General features: G+C 34.7%; 1 protein-coding gene across 7 annotated transcripts in view; it reads right to left on the bottom strand.

Annotated features, from left to right (window-relative positions):
* The window catches only part of MAST2 (microtubule associated serine/threonine kinase 2), a 2,532,505-nt gene that overhangs the window by 298,219 nt on the left and 2,220,955 nt on the right, over window positions 1-13,331 (bottom strand). The gene's annotated exons all lie outside the window — the stretch shown is intronic.

Below are 13,331 nucleotides of genomic sequence, written 5' to 3'. Positions count from 1 at the left end.
AACCCTAAGGTCCGTCACTATCGCACACTCACCTGACCCGCCTAACCCTAACTCACTTAAACCGCCCCAAACCCCAATATTTGTCACTATTGCATATATGCCTAACCTGCGCCCTAACCCTAACTCACTTAAACCGCCCCTAACCCTAACATAAAACCAACCGCACACTTACCTGACCCCAACGCATGACCTAACACCACAGGGCTAACAATAGCAAAGCCACAATGACATCAGTATGTCTATTTTGTGTTTTCAGGATTTTGAGTTTCAGGATTTTGGTCTTTCAGGATTTTGGGCTTTCAGGATTTTGAGTTTTCAGGATTCTGAATTTTCAGGCTTTTGGTTTCAGGATTTTGATTTTCAGGCTTATGATGTTTCAGGCTTCTGAATGGGAACCATATATATATATATATATATATATATAAATATACACTACACACACACACACACACACACACACACATATATATATATATATATATATATATATATACACATACACACACACACACACACACACATATATATATATATATATATATATATATACATACATACATACACATACACACACAAACATATACATATATATATATATATATATATATATATATATATATATATATATATATATATATATACACATGTATACACACACACACACACACACATACACACACACACACATACACACACACACGCACACAAACATACACACACACACACACACACACACATATATATATATCTGATCTCACTGAGTTATGTCCTTATTGAACATCATCTTACTTGCTGTCCCTACAATAAATCTGTCTGCTTTATACAAAATAATGCACAGCAAACACATTTTAGTAACCAGATTTTACAACCATGCTATACTACTGCTTTAAAATATATCACATGACAATTTCTTCCAGTATAGAGTTATAAAATTATTTATGCTTGTCAATCAGATGAATTAAATGAGTTATAGTAATGTATATGTTTGGAACATAAGTTTTTAACACAGATTATTAAACTGCTGTTAAGTAGATTTTCAAAAACACTTGAATAAATGTTTCATTTTCTATGCCTTCTAAAATAAGACATTTACTTACTACAAGAAACTGTATCATTTAAACTCATTATAACTGACATATTTTATGAATTATAACATAGATATTTAAGTAATTATATAAAATAACTCACATTTAGGAGTTCATTTTCCTTCACATAGTCGCATTTGTATCATTTCTATTTCCTGGTAGAGTGTCATTGCTGAATCTGTGATGTGTCAGTGTGATATCTAGGTCAAAGGTGAGACTAGCTGCTTTCAGCTTCTCTGTGAGAATTCTGAGAGTTGAAGCTTTTGAAGTAGCTCATGGACACTGTGCATGAGACAGCCCACATCCCAGATTGTCTCTCTTAACATTTTGGTGGGAAACTTATTAAAAACTAGTGACAAACATTCATTTAGCAGTGTAAATGCATCTAAACATGACAAAACCTTCACATTGTATTTTACAGGTTATTACAGCCTCTATGTAAGTGAAATTAAGCCCAAAATTATTAATAAGTAATAAAACTCAATATTTTTGTCCCAACTCAATTTTTATGCAAATCTTATTATTTACTGTGTCTATATGATCAAAAGCATTTCTATATATTAATAAAGAAAAGAAAAGAGAGTAGAAAGTAAAAGGGTGTAAGGCAGAAATAAAAAAAATGTAAGAGAAAGCTATAAGCAGTATATACAATGAAGTATTACTTACTGTTTATATTAATAGAGTTAAAAATAAAACATATTATTTACTATTATTTAGTTCTAATTATTATTAGTTAAAGCATGACAGATTATTTACAAACAAGCATAAGCAGTGTAATCAAGAAAGTATAACTAGGAATAGCATTTGAAGAACATATAAAATTTTTACAAGGAATAAATATGTTATTATTCTATTAATCATATTTTCATTACTCTTCTCTCCCTGCCTTACCCCACCCTTCACCCACTACATAATCTAAATAGAATGTCATTGTTTAAACAAAGAAAAGAAGAAAAGGAGAAGAAAAAATAAAGATAAAGAGAAAAATGTATCAAATTACTAACCTTACTTCTCCTTTTCAGAAAGAGAAACAAGTTGAATCACAACTTGCCATTAAATCTCCAGATATTTTGACTAGTTATGAAACAAAACATTTCTTTGCACACAGAGAATAACTTTGATTAAATCTTTTTCAAAATATTTGTGGCTTCTTGGAAATGCAGGAACTATATTTAAAAAGATTAATAATGAAATAAAATGATGAGAGAAAAAAAAACCTAGAACAAATCATTTGTTTTTTAGTCTCTTCTTCTCTGAAGTCTTCCATGAAGTTTCAGTTGCCAGTCTCTTTAATGAAGGACTAGCCCATTCCATTTCTTCTATTTTATCCAACATCTTATTTTTTTTTGATAAACAGTAAAGCAGAGTCTAAGTCATCGAAAATTTTAGGACCATCAGGAAGGAAGATTTTAAGCTTGGCAGGAAACAGAAGGTATGTTTTAAACTGTGCTTTTTTAAGCTCCCTTATTAGTGGCAGAAAAACTTTTCTTTTAGCTATTACCATGGAAGAATAGTCATTGTCAAAACGCACAGTTGTCTCATTAATCTTAACAGGAGCTTTAGCCCAAGCAGATTTAAGAACCATCTCTTTATCAAAAGATGATAAAAATCTAACTATAACGGATCTAGGATAGTTTTTGTTAGAGTTAGTATTAGCTCTAGATCTATGTGCTCTTTCGATACCAAAAGAGAATGCTTCTGGTAAGTCTAAAGTTTTAGGGGGCCATGTTGTTAAAAAAGAAGTAATATTGTTACCTTCAATATTTTCTGGCAGTCCAAAAATCCTAATGTTATTGCGCCTAGATCTATTTTCCAGGTCATCCAGCTTTGTTTGTAAATGTGTATTTTGTTTCAGCAGAAACTCAATGTTGATTTCCTCTTCTTGTATTCTATTTTCCATGTCATTCACAGCTTCTTCTATGCCTGTCATCTGGATCTTCTGTTGTTGCAGGTCTATATGTAACAAGTCTATTTGTTTTGTAGTTTTTTCTATGAAGGTGTCTATTTTAGTATCCATTTTATCCATCTTAGCAGTAAGTTGCTGGATTATAATTATCAGAGACTGAAGTTCTTTCTTGATGCTGGAGTCTTGAGAATTTGTCTTACTGGAACTCATTTCAGACTGATAAACTGACAGGAAAATTTCCAAAGTGATTTCTGACAGGAATATTGTTAAGATTTCCTTTCTTTTTTAGATATAGTTCAAGAACTATATAAAACAAACATATTTAGAAAGAAAATTACTTCAAAAATTAATTTTTTAAGTAATTAATTCCTGTCAGTGTAATGAAATTGGTGGAGCTGAAGAAATCTGCTGCTATCCTGTGTTCATCCTTGGCCACGCCCCCCACTAGCACTATCTTGAATGCAAGAAAATGCAATGCAATGCACCAACAGCAATGAAAGCAGTTTTATACGTTTTTAGCAGTGGCAAGTCATTCAGACTCATGGCTTGTCACTCCTCACCATAAAAAATTTGTTTTCTCTGGTCAGCACTCACTTTGTTCAGTTTCCCCATTCCAGCCTAAACCTATAAGATTTATAACTTGCATTCCTGTTCATTTTTGGGAGCATTCAATTAATTGCCTTCATTCTGGCTTTCTCACATTTTCCCATCTGTTTCCAGCAGTTTATGATCGAGCTTAGCTGGTCATGCTTCTTCATACATCATCATACGTCATCCTTTTCATTTCTCTGCCTCACTCAACATCTATCACCCTTGTAACACCCACCTTTTTTAAAAGGTTCAGTTCCTCCATTAGCCAGCCTGACTGCTTCTTCCAATCACACTTCCTTCTCTTGATGTGTTCTCTCACAATACCGCTGTATCTCTAATCAAGATATCCTAAAAGTTCCTCAGACTTTGCCAGCTGTATGTATGTTTCTGTGGTTTTGTTTATTAATGTAATTTCTTTTTATTGCATTTTAATTTTATCATACTTAGTTCTTAAACTTACCATACCTAGCCTTCTACAGAATTCCTTATTTTCTTACCCCTCAAAGTATATCCTTCTACAGTCCTTGACTTTTTGTTCTGTTATCCCTTCCTTGATGAAAACGACATTGTCTACTGCATTGCTATTCCTCTGTTCTTAGCATTCTGGTTCTGTTAGTTAATGCATCTGAACCAATTGCTTCTCATTCCATACTGAATCAATATTCTTCAGCTTGCACACAGAAGATTGAGCTCCTCAATTCTCATAATTACTGCACTTTTCTTTGCCCATTTCACAAACTGATTTTATGCACCAATCAGCACACTTTTCTCCTGAATCTGGTGATGTAATGAACTGCAACAGACAGACCACCTGCTTCAGTTTTACAAACTGCTAAAATCTATGAGTAATCCAAAAGCAATTGCTTCAATAACAATGGATAATCACTGTGACTAACTCAAACAAATTTTAATAAAATTTGTTCTCATTTATTAATTATTTAACCTCTAAAACTTAAACACTTTATTTCTCATATAATGTTAATAACTATACATCCTGCCGTTATGTCTTGTCCTAATTTTATATAGTCTTATGTCTTTATTTGACAATTCCATTATCTTTACTTAATGGATGTATGTAAATATTTTTGTTCAGTTATGTCTTGTCCTAATTTTATATAGTCTTATGTCTTTATTTGACAATTCCATTATCTTTACTTAATGGATGTATGTAAATATTTTTGTTCAGTATTAATGTATCTTTTGTAAATGCTTTGTGGCTTAGGATGCGGCTGAAAAGTCTCTGTGGACCAGCGCACTCTCTTGGTAAACTAAAACTAAAACAAATAAATAAAAAAATGTTTAGACAAACCTGCCAATCTCTTACTGCAAGAATTCTGGACAAAGCCAAAAATCATGGGGAATAAAGGCCTAGGTTTGCATCAGTATGAATTTTCTGAAAGATACTAAGTCTGAAACTCAAATATGTCATTATTCACTAATTCTAATGCTCAATGAATTGCCAGAACCCACCCCCACAAATTTTATAAGAAACAGACCAAAAATACGACAGACTACAACCAGCCACCAGAACTTCCTTCTAATTTTTTTCAGTCTTAACACCAACATTTTAGTTTTCTCTCTTTAAAGCCATCCTCATCAAATACCTATGTGGCAGCAGTCTCTCCTTGTAGTGAATAAACCCATCATTGCTACTTATTTCTCCTGATTCAATTCATTATTTCATTTGCTCAAGGCACATCTTCTTTCTGTTGTGAATTAATGCATAAACTCTCTCCTGTCCACCTGTCACCCTGACTGCCTTTCAATCTCCACTGACTAGTTCTTTACCTTATCCAACTTCAGTTGCAGTTTTGTCATTTTTGATGACATCCTTTACATATATCATTGCGACTCCTCCTCTTTCCCTTTAACAGCTGGTAAATAAACCTAATCCAGGACACAGCATTCTTCACCCAATTCTTACAAATATGGCTGCATTATGTACTATTCCTCTGGTATGTCCTCCCCCAGTGAAGTCTGTCCATACACATCTGACCTTCTCCTTTAAACTCCCAAAATCTCCTTCAGCAAATCCAAATGACAGTAAGGACAACAAATATGGCCATTTCAGCCTGCTCTGTGACAAAATATCAAAATTCACTTATGACAGCATCCTCCCTGACCTTAACACAGCAGCTATATCAGCAAGCTTCACTGAAGAATTCTACACCCACTAGAAAAATACGGGTTCCTATTAGATGACTGAAGACGCATTCTATCAAATGCGTCCTGGTCGAACTTAAAACAACGAAAGTGCAAAATAACGAAGCATCTTTTAAGCAAATTCTTTCCCAGGGAAAGAATTTGTTTGGCCGCTTTTGTTACTTTGCAGTTTTCGGCACTCTAGTGCGATCTCGAAGTTGGTATATTTAAGTAGGGGTGTGTGTGGGTGAAGCCCCCCACTTTATGTATTTTTTCAATTTTTTTTCTTTTTTTTGGAACAGTGATTTTTTTTCCCTTGGAAAAAAATTGCTGTTCTGAGCTTTCGAGATTGTAAGCTTTCGCTTACATGGGGTCGATTATTCATTGTTCGCTTTTTTAAGCATTCGATTAAATAATTTAGCCTCAAAAATACATAGCCTTACAGGAACCAAGTGTCTTTGAGAAATTAAACAACAAACCTCCCTGGTGGTTCAATGCTATAAATAAACTATACAACAAAAGAAAGAAACGTCTTAAATTATTTTGTAGATCCCAAACTCCTTTTTCTCAAGGATAATATCAAAGCATTATAAAAAAATAAACTGAAGAACACTATCTGGTCCAATGAAGAAACCCACAAGTGTGGATGGCCTCTAAAGCTACTGGTAGTAGCTATGCTAGAAAACCAAGAAACAGCATATCCTAGGACATGTTCATAATGATATCTCCTACTATGACCCAACTAACATTGCCAATATCCTTCCAAACAAATTTAGTGCTAACTTTTGTCTCAAGTACTTCTATTTAAAGCAGCAAAAATATTTGAATCCTTCACTCTTCCAATAAACTCTAAAGATAATTTAGTGAAAGTACTAACGAAAACCAAAATACTTCCTCCACCAGGTTGCTTAATTAATAGTGTTTATGCCCTTGCAAACCTTTTATAAACAAAACACCTTTACTGAATTATCACTTGTGACACAGGCAAACTTACAGTTATATATAAGTAATCATACCATAATAACATGTTCACACTTACAAACATTACAAATCACATATATTGATGGATCTACTTCAGATGATCGAAGTTTTACAACTTCAAATGTCATATGGCCAACACCATATGATCGAAGTTGCAAAACTTCGAACACCTGAAATAAAAACAAAAACAAAACAAAACAAATATCATGGACGTTTTTGCAGGGGGGGCAAGCCCCCCTGCACCCCACTGCTATTTAAATATACTAATTCTGAGAGCACACTACAATGAGGAAAAGGGAAAACTTCCCATTCTGCGCTGTATGGAGATCTCCATTCAGAACGTTCAAAGTTTTAAAACTTGATCATATGGTCTCAGCCATATGACATTCGAAGTTTTAGAATGTCGATCATCTGAATGGAACCCATATTGACATATAAAATACAATCTAAGCAACACTACATAAATTATTTGTTCTTGCCTTTTATTAAAACTTATTCCTTCTCCAAAACATTTTTCTGCATGTATTGTTCCCACACTTTCCATTTTTATATGCAATTTACTCCTACCCTTTTCTAAAAATCCCACCTCCTATCATTTTCTCTCTGTTATAATATTCACTATTTCAAGTACATATAGTTTAGATGTCGAGTTCCATTTTCTAGTAATTGCTTTTTTTGGCAGACACCAGAATTAAACTTAACAAGGCCTTACTATGTCAAGGCAATTGAGATCCTGTATCCTGGCTCAAAATAATTTCCTTAGTTACACTCACTTGCGCAGCCAGTATTCCTGACAGAGTACTCTGAAATTTTTAAAGTTTGCCAACTCATTACACTCCCAAACATATGTTCCCAGTTAGCTCTTTCTTCTCTATTACATTTCTAACATCTACCTGAAGAAAAAATCTTTTGAGTCTGCTTGGGCTATAAAAGTACCTCTGCAAACTTTTACAGGCAAAAAATCCTACATCTTCTACATTTTGTCGCACATTTGGGAGCCATACATATGTCCTCCCATTGTTTCTTTGAGAATTGCACATCTAATCTCTCTTTCCAATCTTTTTTTTACCTCTTCTGACTGATTCATATAGTTATTGTGCAATATTTTACATGCACTACTAATTATCCCTTTTTTAACCGTAGATTCTGTTCTAGGTTCAGTTAAAAACTCAAAACAGTGCATGTCTTTCATTTAAGATTCACCTATCCCTTTCTCTTTGTCCACACTCTGATATCAATCCCTGATAGGGAAGGCAATCACTAGCCTGCAATCCAAAATGTCTTCTTGGCCTCTTGCCACTCTATTACCTTTCCTTCTCAAATTATTTGTTCCCAATGCCGAGGTTCCTTTGCCACCTTCCATCAGTAAATTCCAGGCTCCTCTTGTCTATTCCCTGTAACCCTAATTGCAGTCATCCCTATCAGCAGAATCTCCTTTCTCTATTGCCACATTGGCTTAGTTCTCAGCACACCCTCTGCTACTTTATGAATATAATAGTCCACATGACTGCTGTTATTCTCCTTAAGGATCTGCGTCCAAAATCGCATTCTTTCCTCATTTCTTGAATTATCTCCCTGCTTTAGCATCATCCCTTTCCACTTTGAATTGTAGCTTTCTGCTTGTGTCATGTGTAACAGCCTTAAATGTACAGCTCTAAAATAACCCTTCAAATCAGGTAGACTAAACCTTTGTGTTATATTGAGAGGATCAACTTATCCCATTTTACTCTTGCCCCCTTCCCCTCACAAATAAAATCATTTAACTCTTTATTAATTGCTATCCACAATTTTCCTCTAGTTGATAAAAATATGCCTGACCTGTATATAAAACTAAAGAGACTAAAAATGCTACCATCTTGCTATCCATATCCATAGGCAAGAACTTCCAGTTTCTCAGTTTTTGGACTATGTTTTGTTTATTCTCTTCCCACATATCTTTAGCTCCTCGCCACAAAACCACATTGGCCCATATCTATCAATTTTGGCATCAACTTTTTCATTCTTTTAGTCTCTTCCTCCATATCCTTAGCTGCCATAACAGAATCTTTTTTAACCAATACTCTTAAATAATTCATTTTAACGTGTCCCCATATTTATGGGTATTGCTGACCCACTTCATGTATGGAAACATAGTTTACAGCTATAGCCTTTGTTTTGTCTGTATTAATTTTATATCCTGAAAAAAAAACTGAAACTGTCTCAGAATGTTCCACAATAAACAGCTGTCTTTTCTGGTTTACTCAAGTAAAAACTATATTGCCTGCAAATAAAGCCAACTTTTCTTGATTACCATACCAGTTAAATCCTTTAATTTCTCAGCCACTTATATTCTTTGCCAATGATTCTAAATATAATGTAAAGAAAGGTGAGAGAGACCACCCTTGCTTGGTTCCTCTGTTCAGACACAGCTTATCAGAAAGGAACCCCCTCACTTTAATTTTGGCATTTGATAACTTCATATATCTTCGGAATTAACCTTGTTATTGTATCAGGGAATCCACAAAAACGGCACTCTGAGGCAAAATACACACAAATAATCCAAAGAAAATGCCCACGCCAGGAGATTCCAGACAGTTCAAACTACGTTTAATAGCAGGCAACACAGTAAAGTAAGACCATACAATTCTGACAAACACTCACAAGCGTTTTTCGTCACTCAGTACATGACTTCATCAGATGCGGAACCTCCTGTACCACACAATTTATTTGCATTTCTTCACTACAGCTCAATCAACCGGCATTTGAAGTTTCTTCCTACGTTAAAACCGTGTGGAGTAGGAGGCGGGGCTGCCAAATGCTGAGCTATTCAGGGTGCGTTGCTGAAAACTGCAAATAAAACCGCAAATGCAAATAAATTGTGTGGTGCAGGAGGTTCTGCATCTGATGAAGTCATGTACTGAGTGACAAAAAAATGCTTGTGAGTGTTTGTCAGCGTTTTATGGTCTTACTTTACTGTGTTGGCTGCGATAAAATGTATTTTGAACTGTCCGGAATCTCCTGGCCTGGGCATTTTCTTTGGATTGTATCAGGGAATGCAAATGCTTCAGTTGCCCTACTCATAAAATCCCAACTTACTCACTCAAATGCTGGTATTTTTCCTGCATTCTGCTTCCCTCTGCAACATTGTTTGACTAATCCTGTCAAATGTTTGCCTCCCCTCCACAAAACCACATTGATCCATAGCTATTAATTTTGGCAAAACCTTTGCCATTTCTTTAACTATTACAGACAAACACTTTATAATCATGGTTTAAAATTGTAATGGGCCTTTATGAAGCTGGGTCTGATGGTGTTTACTGTCTTTAGGTATTACAGCCACCACACTTTCTCTCAGGATGCTGGTGCTTCCCCTTGTTAAACAAAACCTTCCAGACCTTTATCAATAGCTTCCAAACTTCCACATGAATACCATCTATTCCTGGAGACTTTCCTGCAGATTGACTACATATGTTACCATTTTTATCTAATCTCCTCCTACCTTAAGTGTTAATTGTTGAGCCTCATCCACCTCTATCCTTGGCATACAAAACTCTTCCATAAACATTTCCATTTGAACTTTTTCTTGATTTCCACATTCCTCTACTTTATACTAATTTTCATAACATTTCTGAAATATCTCTAATACCACTACAGGATCTCTGGTTATATTTCCTGTTATAGGCTCCCTAAATCTGACAACAGCACTTTCTATTTTCTATTGTGCTAAGCACATTTCTGTTCCATAGTTATAATCAAAAAAACAGTTGATTACCAGCAATCCTTCTAAACTCATGCATATTATCCAGATACTCCCTTGTTTTTACTTTAGCACTGTCCATTTGCACCTGTTCTTGTTCTGTGAGATTCCACTTGTGCAGTATTTTAACTTTTATTAGCCCCTCCAAATATTTCTTGCTACTTGCTAATCATATCTCTCTTTCTTTTATTTCTACCCTGTTTTTAAACTCCATTTTCATTTCATTCCACTCACTAGCTATAACTTCTAAAAATGTCTATCTTCCCTTATAGTTCTTAAATAATTTCCACTACCCATTCTTTAAATTCATTTCTTTTTAACAGGTATGTGGGTAATTGCCAGTGTCTCATTTTTACTTAATATTCCTACATTTTTATCTTAGTTGTTACTGGCACATGATCTGAAATAATTATTGGATATGGGTCGAAACTCTCAAATGCACATGTTCATGTGAAAAATAATTTCTGTCCAGTGTAGCCCCAGGTATTGAACCTTGGTGAATAATATGTTAACGGTCTGAGTTCCTGCTACTGAATTCATGTCCAAATATTTTCATACATTTCTTCAGAAATCTACACTGTTCTGTTGTATTTAACCTTTTAGGTCCACAAAGATACATCCTCACTTTTGCAAATCAAACATCAGATAAGACAAAACCAGACAGCATTTAGCAGAAGCGCAAGGTGCACCATGCAGCTTACCATGGATAACCTTCCTTGCAGGTTAACTCAAGTCTATGAGTGTGGCTGTCAGATTGAGGCAACTGCTCCTATTAGGAGGGTAAAACTTCAATATCTAAAGATGTACATAGTGTTGTGTGTTAGTATTACGTTAATAGGTTTCAGATGTGTATTTGGGTGTATTTTTTGAAGACTTTCAATAAAAGAAAAAGTTTTTTTAAGATGTAACATAGGCTCAAATGAATATGACAAGAAACAATTGTATAAAAGTTTAACCTCCCAAACATTAGTGTATGCATGTAACACAAAAGCTTGAAGTAGATACTTACCAAAAACTGTTGCACATAAAAGATGGGAGTAATACATTTTTTAACATAATAATGCTTTCTATATTATCTTTATATGTTAATGGTCTCACAGATATATACAAAAAAGAAAGATCAGTGAACTATATAAAAAATGTTGAGTGCACAAAGCTATGTTACAAAAGACACATTTGGAAAGAACTGAACATATGATTTTGATAAAGAAAGGTTTTCAGGATGGTTATTCAGTGGAATACCCGGGACAAAGGAAAAGAGGAGTATTATATTAATTGCAAGAGGGGCTCCAAAAGTGATAGAATAAGATAAAAATGATAATAATGGTAGTTCTGTAGTACTAAGGGGCCACAGTCAAGGAGAAGGATTACACTGGCATGCATTCCACCTAAAACTGCTATAATGGAGCTTAGGAAAGTTCTGGGAGAAATAACCAGCTTTCAGCAGGGAATATTACTTATAGGTGTCAATTGGAATTTGATTTGCAGAAGTGAAGATGTGTCTAGGGGGCCCAGAAGGCAAAGTATAACAAAGGAGGGGACATTTTTTGAAGAAATGTATGAAAATATTTGGCATGGAAGATGTGAATTCAGTAGGAACAGTCTGGAGTGGATTTACATATTATTCCCCCAAGATACAAAAACTGGGCTAGGCTAGACAGAACTTACATTTCACATGAACATGTGCATATTTTGATATGCATCCAAGAACTATTTCATATTGTGTGCCAATAATAACTAAAATAAAAATGTAGGGTAATGAAATAAAAATGAGACACTGGCCCTTTCCCACCTATCTGTTAAAAAGAGAGTAATTTAAGGAATGGGTAGTGGAAATTATTTGGGAGTTATTAGAGAAGACAGCAATTTCTTCTGAAAATATAGCTAGGGAGTGTGATAAAATTAAAGTGGAGTTTAAAAATAGCATGGAAATAAAATAAAAGGTGATATGTTTAAGTAACAAGAATTGTTTAAAGGGACTGACAAATGTTAAAGTATTGCAAAATGGGGGAATCTTACAGAACAAGAAGAGGAGCAATTGCAGAGTGTGAAGCCAAAATAAGGTATTACCTTGATAACATGCATGAGTTTAGAAAGATTTGCATTAAGCAACTGTTTTTTGATAATAACTACAGAGCACAAAAACTTTTAGAACGACTCATGCAACAGAAAGCAGAAATGGTTGTCGCTAAGTTTAGGCAGCCTATAACAAGGAAGATAAGAGATCCTGTAGAGGTACTAGAAATATTTCAGAAATGTTATGAAGGTCTGTATAAAGCAGAGAAACATAGAAATCAAGAAAATGTACAAACGGAAATATTTATGAAGAATTAAATATGCCAAGGTTATAGGTAGATGAGGCTCAATTACTAACGGTTAGAATTGGAGGAGATAAGATAAAAATGGTGATGTATCACCAATCCATGGGAACGTCTCCAGGAATAGATGGTATTCCTCTGGACATTTGGAAGCTAGGAGGGAAAAAACTTATAAAGATCTGGAAGGTTTTGTTCAACAGTATTTTAATACAAGGAGAAGCACCAACATCCTGGAAGAAAGTGGTGGTGGCTGTAATACCTAAACAGGGAAATGACCCATCAGATCCAGCTTCATACAGGTCCATTTCAATCCTAAACCATGACTATAAAGTATTTATGTCTATAATGGCTAAAAGAATAGCAAAGATGACGCCAAAATTGATAGATATGGAGCAGTGTGGTTTTGTGGAGGGGAGGTAAATATTTGACATTAACAGAGCAATGATGATCCACAGTGAAGTAGAATTAAGAAAATACCACAGCTGTTGGTAGGTCCTGATGTAGAGAAAGCATTTGACAGAGTAAGATGGGAGTTTATGAGCTTGGCAATGGAAGCATTTGCATTCCCTAAT

Source organism: Protopterus annectens, chromosome 10.part0 (assembly GCF_019279795.1).
Source record: "Protopterus annectens isolate FY-2018-M chromosome 10.part0, PAN1.0, whole genome shotgun sequence".
Classification (NCBI taxonomy): Eukaryota; Metazoa; Chordata; order Ceratodontiformes; family Protopteridae; genus Protopterus; species Protopterus annectens.
Note: the sequence above shows the minus strand (reverse complement) of the source record. Positions and strands in the feature narration are given on the sequence as shown.